Source organism: Amblyomma maculatum, chromosome 2, assembly GCF_055883805.1.
Source record: "Amblyomma maculatum isolate TAMU_Amacu chromosome 2, ASM5588380v1, whole genome shotgun sequence".
Classification (NCBI taxonomy): Eukaryota; Metazoa; Arthropoda; class Arachnida; order Ixodida; family Ixodidae; genus Amblyomma; species Amblyomma maculatum.
Window position 1 is genome coordinate 95,249,097 of NC_139345.1, and position 10,881 is coordinate 95,259,977.

Genomic DNA, 10,881 nt, shown 5'->3' on the forward strand with positions numbered 1-10,881 from the left:
ATTTAATCGCGCACTTTTCGTAAATCCCGCAAGAATCTTAGACGCTCCCTGAGTGATTACTGTAATTTCGCAATAAATTTGAGATTGATACGCGGTTGTTTTAGTATCCGTCATCATGTCATGTCAAAAGACTATAGGTAACGTGCAATAGAATCGGGAAGGAACAGCAGTTTTTCCATCATTTTGTGTTTTTGGTTGAATTACATTCCTCGGCACGTCCTGACTCCAACGCAAAAAAAAAAAAAAAAGAAAAAAAAAACGTTTTTCGAAATTCCAATTAGTAGTATTTTTAAAAATGAAGAACAGCAAATCGAAACCGAAACTGCTTTCACGGCCAGAAACGACGTCCCACTAGATGAAATGGTGACGTCACACTCAGTATTAGAAAAACGTTCGTACGTGCGTTAGATGGTGAAAATAACGTATGGAAATCATGAAGCATTGCATAAAATGTCTGAGGTAGTTCAATATAAGCCTCACAATTTCATAATAATGAGGGAAGTGGACAGTAACGCCGGTATACTGTTTGTGACGTCAGAAACTCAGTGTTGCCGGCAGAAATCGTCTCAACTTAAGCCATGAAAACAGCATATTTTAAAGTCGTGTTGCGCGCGAACGGATTATCGTACGGCGCCCAAATTTTGTAGAATGCGTCAGGACGGAGAGGAGAATCTACAGTAAAAATTTTATTAGAATATTCGAATCTCAATAAACCTCCGGAGTTGCCCTTTAAACACTGGAAGTGGTAGGCGAATGTGTCTACTTAGTACATGTAGTAACCGCAGATCCGGACCACGAAAGGGAAATAACTAGGAGAATAAGATTGGGATGGAACGCATTCGACAAGTACTCCCAGAGTACCTTACCGGTATCGCTCAGGAGGAACGTATATATAATAGTTGCATGTTACCTGCACTCCCTTATGGGGTTGAAACGTGGAGGCTAAAGAAAAGGCTGTGCGTCATCGGTGGCGTGACGAACGCTTTCAAGTGACCGAAAAATGCCCCCATTGTGGTACTTCACCGGAACTGTGCGATATGAAGCATCTATTGTGGACATTGCCAGCTCCGGCATCTGTGCGACAGTGGTACGTACGAAATATAGTCCTGCGGTGGGACCTCGACTGTGACTACAGGAAGTGGACGCTAAACAATCAGTTTATTCGTAACTTATTCGATTATTTAAGGGAGACCTGTTTACACTCCTTCTTCTAGCTTCCTCCTAATCCCCACTCCCTTTTCATTATGCCTGATGGCAAGCTCCTCGAAAAAGAAAAAAAAAAAAAGGGGTTCTACTTAAGTTGAAGACAACACAGAGAGGTATGGAACTAATGGTAGGTGTAACGTTTAGGAGATAGGAAGCGTGCAGAGTGGGTAACTGAAATAACTCGAGTTAATGACATGCCAGTGGAAATCGAGAAGAAGGAATTGGGCAGCACATGTAATGCAAAGAGAGGATAACCGATGGTCGCCAATGGAAATCGGACTCCAAGGGAAGGAAAGCGTAGCAGGGGGGTATACATCAGCAGCGGCAGGGAAATAGTATGCGAAAGATCCTAGTTAGCCGCATGTCGCGTGGTCTCGAGGGCCGTGAGCTGAGCCTGGCTGAGCGCGTGAGGCGTACTATCCGCTTCCCGGACGCTGCTACTACTCATGTGCACTTGTGCCTTCAGAGACGAGAGCCACTTGTTTACTACGGCCACACACGAAAGGCGGGCACGCCGGCGGCAGCTTTCCACACCTGCTTCGGGACGGCACTTCTTTTAGGAGGATAGCTACAAACTTGGAGACCACAGTGTCGAGGACCAAGGGCATATGTGCCTATACTTGACCTAGCACCGCGAGTGGGGGATATGGTGCGCTCGAACACACGAGGAGGCGCGCGCGACGTTACTCGGCGTGATTACGTAATTAGGCGAACTTCACGAACCTTTGTGTACTTTGGAAGCTCCTGCGTTTTGTCGGCGAATACGACCGCTAGCTCCTCCGGCCACATATCTAAGTTCGAGGAAGAGAGAGCGATTAAAAGATAGACGGAATAATGTTGTACATAATGGGTACAAGGGTGCGCGAATAGCACTTTCTTGAGACAGAACTGGATCCAAACATTGTAGTACTTTACCAGGACTGAATGGAATGCTCGAATAGAATGGAACATACGCACGAACAGTCGCTGCTAGCGGTGTCGAGCGAAGACACGCAAAGCGCTAGCGGTTGCGAAGCGGCACGGCGCCAAAACGCACGCGGTTATAAAAGCACAAAAAAAAAAACAAACGGCAACACTGGCTTCGACTACAGGAACGTCGCACCACCAGCAGACCATATGGAAAAACTAACTTTTGCAGCTGGTAAATAAAGTGGCACCGCATCTCGGTATGCGATAAAGTCGGGAGTCACGGCCTCCAATGAGATCGCGGTCGGCGATCGCGGCAGAGTTCGCCCACGCATGCGGAGACAAAACCGTGGCCCCGTCGCAAGATCTAGCAAGCAACGTATGAGCACTGTGAAATCCGCCCCACATGAATGGACCGCACAGCGAAAATGAAGCCTCCTACCCCGACTGCAACCGCCGGCTGTGTGCCGTGTCGGAACCGGGATCCGGTAAAAACGTCCTCGGAGTAAATGTCCCCGGAATAAAAGACCCCGGAAGACACGTCCCCGGAAAAAATGTCCCCGAACGGGGACTGTAGTCTCTGCGATATAGGACATACGCAGCTTTTCCCCGTGGTGAGCTGCAATGATGAATGATGTATGCTAACTTTCTTACAGCGGTTCCACCTGTCGGCTTGGAAGTGACCCCGAACATCGAACTGATGCGGGCGTTCACAAGAAAAAAATAATGGCCGCGGTAATACAGTGACAGCGCCTCGTTTTCGCTTTGTTTGCGGAGAAAAGGCGAGCTGACCACCAGCTTTACCAGACCAGAAGCTTAGAGCGGTGCTTTAGAGGGGGGGGGGGGGGGGGGGGGGGGGACATGGTGCACGATCGGTTAAGCCTCGTCCTGCTTACACCATCCTATACCATCACCACAGAAATGGTTGAACCTCGTCACCAGAAGGTCTGTGAGCTAATTCTAGTGACGCCTTGTGCTTAGGGCGGTTCCCCGAAACTAAACCACTTCGCCGTTACGCTTGTATCTTTCTCAGTGGCCAGTATTACCAAGCTGATTACACCTGTTTAATGATTGCTTAACGAGCTGCGCAGCTCGGAACCACGCAACGTGCAAAGAACCAGGTACGTGGCTATTTCACCATGTTTTTACGCAGTGCTTGTTTATATATCGGACACCCAGAGGGCAGAGGTTCCAAATGATTACATTTAACCCAAAGCCAATAAAGAATTGTATAAAATCTTTTTTTTTTTTTTTTTCTCTCGGTGATTTCAGGTAAAAATCATTCTTAGGACCAGTTTTTGCCTTGAGGGCGTTTTTTCCTAGTTGCCGCTTCTTCCGGGGACGTTTTTTCCGGGGCCGTATCTTCCGGGGACCTTTTTTCCGGGGACGTTTTTACCTACACCCGTCGGAACCACACCACCCAGCGCTCTTTTTACCAGGTGGCGTTGGTCGGAGCGGGCGCCGTTTTCGAAAACTCCTCGAAGGAACTGCAAAGTAAACTTCTTCACGTAACTCGCCTGAAAAAGTACTCGAAAACACTCGCGAAATGTGAGAATAGTTTCGAGTATTTTTTTTTAATTATTATTTTTGAAGCTGCATTTACTGATTCGTTTAGCGAATGGAATAGTGTTTTCTAAAATTTCTAATGATGCTTGAATTTCACACCCTACACATCAACGATTAACTTGCTCATTTCAGTTCTGAGGCAGTTATAGTACTCCTCCCAAAAAAAGCGAATGCACGCTTCTACGAAAGCACGCGCTACTGCAACGCTCAAGTCAGTACGAATACTGTTAATCAGGCTATTCGCATAAATAGCCCTGATATTCGGCAACGGCCTCAGGCCGAACACGGTGAAGTTAAGGCTACCGTTTGAACACTGCCTTCCCTAATACTCGTAACCGAGTCTGTACCAGCGTCCTCGTTACTGGTTAACGTTTGCACGGTTCCCCATTAATAAAGTCGAAGAACTTTTGCTTCTTTTTTTTTTTTTTAACGGATTCTAAGACAAGATTTGTGTAGGCTGCAGAAATGAGGACTACCTCCAATTCGTCCGGAATTGTAACCATTATGGCGTCTTCTTAACGGTTCAAACACCCCCTCATACTTTCCAACAAGAGTTCTCTCAATTTGAATTCGAGGCGAGTGACGGTCATTCCCCTATCCTTCAGGCAGTTGTAACTGCTCACGCTGTCGGAGTCGATGAAAACGTGAAAAAAAAAAAAAAATCATGCGTTCCGCACCAATTTTAAACGACACGGACTCACTGAACAAGGAGCCAAAGAAATGGTTTCCCAATGTTAGCAAGACATCGGCGGATGGCGCCAAGATTGGAGCGGTATCGGTGACGCGGACTGCCAGTGTACTGAACAAAAATAAAAATGAAAACTTCCATTTCGACGAGAGAAAAAACAAACAGACAAGCAAACGCGTACCATAATTTGCATTCGGGTGATCCGAAACCTAAAAAAGACGACTCCGTCTAAGAAACCTAACTCGCTGCTGCACTGCATTGTTCTCAGAATCCCAATCAGACTGCATGTGTATGCCTAAAGGTGTTCATGAAAAGGCGCCAATGAAAATAACCATCCTAGGCAAACTTCTGACGCCATATATCCGCAGGTTATCGATAAACCTCTGCGCGCATCCAATTAATAAGCTCGTCAAGAGCGTATTCCTTTACAGTTACGTGAATTCACCTTCTCCAGATAACTCCACACAATACGTCGACGTGAAAATAAAAAAAAAAAATGAGCCTAACCCGTTTACGCTGCTGATATCGATTGTGCAAACCAATAAAGTTAGCAGCGTCGACCATCTGCCAATGCGGGTCAGGCCGCGGAGGTAAGTCACGGGAGCTGCAAATACTGCGCAGGAAATTGACGGAGAAAGAATCAACCGATCGTGTGTTACCCTAAACCGCTAAGCGTATATGCGCTGCGTTTCGTCAGCCTATCGATTTGTGTAGCGGTGAAGGGGGTGGTTGCCTATTTTTTGCCTCTACAGTTGTGCCTTGACTGCATAGGGTATACGCAGCAATTAGAAAGAGACTGGTCGAAAGCAGCGCCGGTACCTCGCCGCCCTGACTCGTTTCCTTTACTTTCTATTCTCTTGTCGCTGGCGAGCGACACGTGCACGCACCTCTAGCATGCGGCCGATGAGTGCGCGCACGCAGCAAGCGCTACGAGAGAAAACGCAAAAAACGGCCTCAATCGCCGTCTTTGCGACGTATCTACACAACCTACGTAGTACATCTACAGGGCGGGAGTGGCAAAAGCAGTTTTCTTTACGAGTGGGCTTGCCTAGACTTGTGGCCTTTCCGCAATATCAGGGGTGGTCCACGCATTGCCTCCGTACAAAGTGAACCGCTGCTTTTGCCTCATTTTTAGGAGCCCCCACGGGATCAGAAAAAACCCTTAACACGATTTCATCGTGTCCATTGCTCCATCATAAAGTACGCTGCCCCATTGTGGAGTCTCAATTCGCGGCTCTCCCGTCCGTAAAGACCTAGCCCGTTAGCAAACAATCCTGCATGCCCTTAATCCGTCTTTTGGCCACGGCCGCTCTGCGCATGCGCGCCCGTCCGCTGGTTGAAAACAAACCGCTAGGCCTAGCTCCGCGCATGCGCTGTTCACGTTCGTGATAGGTGTTTGCAACATATATCGGCAGCTGTCAAAGGCGTTCACCAGAGTTTGGCCTCGTGATTATGTTGTAGCGGTTTAACATTTTTTTATGACGTTCGTTTCGAAAGTCGGGTATTGACGGCACCCGTAATTTTCATTCTGTCTAGTTCATCTTATTTTTTCTTCTTTTTTTTTTTTTTTCGTTTCACCCTCGTCTGAATGAAGGGCTGCATGATTATCGGCTCAAGGTGTTGAGGGAATGGGAACAGCACAAGCGGGGATTATGGAACGGAGAAAATGGTGTCGGAGCTTTTACGAAGGATTTTTTGCACTCCGGGCAGTCGAGTGACAAGTGACAACATATAGAGAGCTTGAATGAAGCGGTGCACGCTGGGTAATCCGCCATTTCGTCGTCAGCAGCAGACAATGCAGCAGAACAGCCCGGTCTGCAAGCCGCGTGAAATGCGAGCAGAGGTTGCTGGCACAATCGGACAGGCCCGACTACGAGTTCGCGATGCCAAAGAGGTAAAGGAGATCTCTGAGCGAAGCCTACGCAAATGGCTCGCACCGACGAACAGACGGGAGATCGACACCCATCAGGGCACGTAGCAAACTAGTCGCCAGAACTAGAAATCATGAATGTCGGACATGTCGAAGGACGGCCACATGTCCAGACCCACAGTGCAGTCCTCCGCGGTTAGCATGAACGGGTCCACGCCGCACTGCTCTGTCTTGTTTTCACGGCGCGTTCGATCTTTCGGGAACGTTGTCGACGCATACGTTACTCAGGAATCTGCCGACATCTTGCACGAACGCAGGGCAGCGCAAGAGTAGCCGCGTGTTTGCTTGGTCGAAAATGTCAACGCACTCGGTAAATGCAATGACGTCTGGCTACGCTGCTGTCAACGACAACATGGCGGATATTACCCAGCATGCATCTCTCCATGCAATCTTCCTATAGACGCCGGCAAACAGCATCGAAAAAGGTAGGAAATTACAACATTCGTGAAGACTGAATTATTGAGGAAAGGTGCACAGCCCAGAAGTTAGACAACTAAATGATCTCATTGCCAGTCGACAACAAGTTTCTTACTGCTACTCCGGTTCATTGAAAGGCTCCTATCAGTTCCCGCAATGACAACGGTTCAAACAAAAATTTAAGGTTCAGTCCGGCTGCACTGAAAACGGAATGCAGCACCGAGTTCGCACTGCGTGAATGTATTCCACAAAGCCAGACACGTAGACGTTGGGAACCAGGGGAATGACCATGAGATAAACCCCGACGCTACTCGTCTACTGGTGGCACTGAATTAATTACCGGACAACTTGATGAACCACCTGGTTCATGCAACAAAACAAAACAGACAGAAAAAGCACAACTCAGTAGCCGGAAATCCCAAACCCAGTTCTTATTAGTAGCCGGAAATCCCAAACCCAGTTCTTATTAGCAAAAAGCCCGGAAAACGCTTACGTATGAGCAATGTGCATAAGCCAGGACATGGCCGCACGCCGAATTCGTGACGACGAAAAGCAATCGATGGAGCGCTACAGCTAAACGTGCGGGGGAGAAAGAGAGGAGAGGGCGGAAAAGTATCCAATTCGACGAGCCCGTGTCCGCGAGCGGCGAGACGTAAACAACCCGGCGCAGCTTTCTGCACAAACAAGGACCAGCGCCGCCGCATAAGCAACGTCTGCGTCAGCTTCCGTGCCGCCCCGGCGGAGCCCAACCATTACTCGCCAAGCGCGAGGGGGGAGGGGGGCGGGGGGAGGAAGCAAGCAAGCAAACGCTCGAAAAAAAAAAGTCAAACATAAAGCAAAGAAATCCCCTCCGAGTCGGCGGCTGGGCGGCATAGGGAGGGGGAGCGAGCAACGGCGTCCGAACGAACCCGGGAACCCTCCTGGCAGGACGTCGAACTGGTAGTGGTGGGAGAGAATGCCCCAACAAAGACACGGCGACTGCGTCGCGCACCCCACTGCTGGCGGGCAAAAAAACGCACGGCTTCGCTCGCGCTTTAGGCCTAGCCACAAGCTGGAGGAGGGAGTGCGCGTCTCTGCGGCGGCGGGCACAACAGACGGCTGCCGCTGTGGAGCACACTACGACACCACTCAGTGCCGCTGTTTTACCCGAACGGCGGCGGTGCGTCGCGCCGACATAACTCCTCCCCCCCCCCCCCCCCCCCTTCCCCAGACGAAGACGAAGGGCTGAAAAGAAGTAAGAAAACAGAGACGGGAAACCGCTCGAGCTGCTTGCTCGGGCTTCCCAACAATGGTAGCACACAAGACACGACCAGCAGTACCTTGGCATCCAATGTTAAAAAAAAAAAAAAAAAAAAAAAAAAAAAAAAACCGCCGGCCGGTCGGTCTTCTTTATTTCCTCCGTCGCGAGTTGACGCGGCCGGTGCAGTCGCCTGCACTCGCCCGGCATCTTTCCCTTTCTCGCACACGCACGCATACACATACACCGGCCAAGAGGGGGAAAATGTGGGAGATAAAAAGAAAAGAAATCCGCCCGGCTTTCAGCACTGGCGGTGCTTTCGAAGCCGTCCTCGAACGACGAGATACCGACAATGCCGCTCCAATTTCTCCCCTAGTCGACCTGCCGCCGCCTTTCCCTCCGTTCTCTTCGAACGCGACCAGGGCAGATAACAGAAAACAAAATGTGGCTCGGCCTCAATAGGGAACGACACCGTGTAGTTCGCTTGGCACCGTCTTCTCTGGCGCACACCACCACCCACGACGACATAGCTAGCTGGGAGAACGTGTAAGGTTACACCAAGTATCGAAGGTATCTCGTTACACCGCCTTGGATATTTTTGACGATCTTGAAATGAACATCAGCCACCGCTGATTTCAAGGGCCAACGCGATCACAACAATCGCACTAACTACAAAGTGACATTCTCAGTAGAGGGCAGCTGTTGTGTAAGTAGCAAAGCTTGGAGGATCCTAAGGGAAGTTCATTGTTGCGCATGGTTCCACACAGCGGTCACTGATAGAAAGGAATGTGTAACTGTCATCCCCGATTATTACACTCAAACATGCCGAAATTTAATGACGGAATGTCAAATAATATTCTATATACTACAGCTTGTTTCATATTCGTTTCTCATGCGAGAACCTAATCGCCCCGTGATGCTGGATACGACCATGACAGGCGAAAACAAGTCGCCGAAAGTATCTGAAGTGGCTATTGTGACGCCTGGAATGACCTGTGAAATGGGCAACTTACTGCTACGGGTAACAACTTATTTAAGATTTGCTGAATTATTCCCTGAATTTAGATCACTTTAGGAGTTTGCCCACCTACCGTGATAGTGACCTGATGACACCGATTCATACTTGGCTCCGATGATGTGTGCGCGGAATGGTCTAGCTGTTCGTTCCGGGAAAATGACATTGTATGAACTAGCAGTGCAATAGACAAAAAAAAAAAAAAAAAGAAAACGTAAAGGCGGTGTGCGTTCGCTGTTATGAGAAGAGTGCGCTAATGTTAGTGCCCGCTGAAGCCTTAGTTCCACCCACAGTACACTGATGCCACGAGTCATCACACGTAGCAACGATTAGAAACGGCGCAACGCCAATACCGAAAAGAGAACGGTGTTCGTGGCAACGTTCACCAAAATGACGCGCCCGAGCGTGCAAATGTACAAAAGAAACTGCGTCGTCTTCTTCGTCCGCAAAGGAGCGTCCAACAAAAAAACGATTCACGCTAGAGGAATCTCCGAATAAACACAGGATGGCAGTCGGCGCCGGCATTTATAGCCCCCACTGCTCCTAACACGAGCGGTGACCCTGGTCAGCAGGTGCTGACCTGTTCTCAAAACATTCTTCCCGGGTCCGACAAGGCCGGCTCGCCCCGTAGGGCGCCGCCATGTTTGCTTCCGTGAAGTTAGCATTTTTGTGTTAATATGGCGGCACGGTCATTTACGATGACGTTGAATTGTGCGTAAATATGGCGGCGCGGCCGAATGTTGTGACGCCACATGACGATTTTTATTCGCGCGACGTCACTTAAAACGTCAGCTGCTTCAGGCCCCTCCTCATCGCCGAACTCTCCTCGTAAGTATACAGGAGGCTCCGGATCCTACGTTCCAGCTACGCCGCGAGACGTTGCACGAGCCGAAGCGTGGCCACGAAAACAATACAAATAAAACAAGTAATAAAAAAGTAGCTCCTCGTGCGCATGGCAAGTTCCTGCGCCGCGTTCGCAAACAACCGAAGCAAAGCGAGAGCAGCCGGAATAGCGCGGGTTCGATGCGTCGATTTCACCATCGACGAAGCTCGTCGTTAGCACAAACAATGAACACTTAAGACAGCGAAGGTAGCTGAAGCACCGGCAGCATGAAATACGCGGTCTCGAAACTTTCGTTGCTTCTGTTGTTCATGGAAGAGAAACCGACCGAACGGGCCGCTAACCCTCGCGTCGGAAACGGCGATCGGCGCCGAAAGCTGTTTCGCGGGCTGAAAATCTAAACGTACTAAAGTCGTCGTTCCACTTCTCACCTGTTTGTCTCGATGAAATTCAGCAATCCGATCGTGAAGCACGCTGGCAAGGACCTGGACACCCAAACAAGATCGCGGCCCACATGGATGCAAGCGTCGACACCAGAGGAAAACAAGGCGGCCAAAGTGGAAATATCAAAGCGCTCTCGGCGTCACCACGATCACACACTACACAGCACAGCGTAGCTCATGACGGGTAGACAATCCGGCGGTGTTTCAGGAACAGCAGCAGCGGTTTCAACAACGCGGCTTTGTAGCATATTCCGAGATCCGCGGCGTCGGCGACTCTTTCTTGGACCTCTGCTGTGTGTATACACCGTGGTCAAAGCGGGCCGACAGCAGTTCTCTGCGTCGGTAGTGGCAACCCGGAGTGGGGGAAGGGTGAACAATCTCTTTACCACTTTGGGAAACAAAAACGCACGGCCACATTCATGCCACTTGATCAATCATTTCCGTACATAGCACTTTAGACCAAATAACAGGAGTCGTTGATTGGCCCGAGAGAGAGGTTGAGTCCAAGTATCACGAGTGGGAGGGGGGGAAAGGCGACCGCGTAGGGGAATCGGGAATGGTCTGCGAAGATGTAAACAACCGCTGCCGTTGCCAGACGGGGCTGCCGCTTCTCTGCTGTGCATAGCGAAATT

The 10,881-nt window shown here is 49.6% G+C and overlaps 1 protein-coding gene across 1 annotated transcript in view; it reads right to left on the bottom strand.

The window, feature by feature from the left end:
- The window catches only part of InR (Insulin-like receptor), a 180,772-nt gene extending 169,960 nt beyond the window's left edge, over positions 1-10,812 (bottom strand). Inside the window, exon 1 of the mRNA XM_084594773.1 lies at positions 10,238-10,812. The gene's annotated coding sequence lies outside the window, so the exon portion shown is untranslated. The remainder of the gene's footprint in view (positions 1-10,237) is intronic.
- Positions 10,813-10,881: the final 69 nt, after the last annotated feature.